Source organism: Diaphorina citri, unplaced genomic scaffold (genome assembly GCF_000475195.1).
Source record: "Diaphorina citri unplaced genomic scaffold, Diaci psyllid genome assembly version 1.1 scaffold12916, whole genome shotgun sequence".
Taxonomy (NCBI): Eukaryota; Metazoa; Arthropoda; class Insecta; order Hemiptera; family Psyllidae; genus Diaphorina; species Diaphorina citri.
This window is the reverse complement of record NW_007390286.1, coordinates 1-870: the sequence shown is the minus strand read 5'-3', so window position 1 is coordinate 870 and position 870 is coordinate 1. Positions and strand designations below refer to the sequence as shown.

The window sequence follows — 870 nt, the reverse complement described above, 5'->3', positions numbered from 1 at the left end:
TGCTAAATTGCTATACAAGTGGTTCACAGGAACGTATTCGGGGGGGGGGATCCCCCCCCCCCCCCCCGGACTTCATTGTTGCTCCATTAATAAGGGAGGACTCTGAAAATATGGAGTATCCCCCCCCCTCGGTCCCAATCAGTAAAATTCTATGTAGGTACTTACATAAACTAAGTTACATAATTACCTACCTCTTATGCAATCACTACTTGTTGTTACATACGTCTCTCATTAAATTTTACTGTGAGAATTCCTACCTGAGTTTAAGGTCGTTTATTTCCACCTAGCAAACTCAACTGGCCCATTAGCTCAGTTGGTTAGAGCGTCGTGCTAATAACGCGAAGGTCGTGGGTTCGATCCCCCCATGGGCCAATATTTTTTCTCTATTTTGATTAGGATAGACCCTGAGCTGAGAATTTAATTAATTCAATCTTCACTGATCCAAAAATTAATAAAAAAAAAATACAAGTTTATAATCAACTACTTTTTGAAGGAACTCATTTTATGTGGGTGGACAGAAACAAATTTCCGGAACAAACAAAAACAAATAAGTAGGTAGGTACGTACCTAGTTACAGTAAAGAAGGGAAAAAAAATCAAACTTTTCTCACCCTTAAGTACTCGAAAAAGTTGAAATCGACACTTTTTGGCACGAAATAATAATCAGAAAAAATTGTAGGTAACCTAATATCAAAACTTTCTCCATTTCCTCCATCAAAAGTACATATTTACAATACTTAGGTATGCATAAATACCTAATAATAATGTTACAAGGACGATAATGTCAAATACCTACTCCATTTTATTTTGACAGTTTAGGGGGAGAAAAGTCAAAGTGGGAAAAAAAAAAAAAAAAAAAAAAAAATTGAGG

At 36.1% G+C, this 870-nt stretch overlaps 1 non-coding gene across 1 annotated transcript; it reads left to right on the top strand.

Moving 5' to 3' along the window:
* Nucleotides 1–298: 298 nt before the first annotated feature.
* Nucleotides 299–372, top strand: Trnai-aau. The gene has a single exon. It is a non-coding gene; the product is annotated as a tRNA-Ile (tRNA).
* Nucleotides 373–870: the final 498 nt, after the last annotated feature.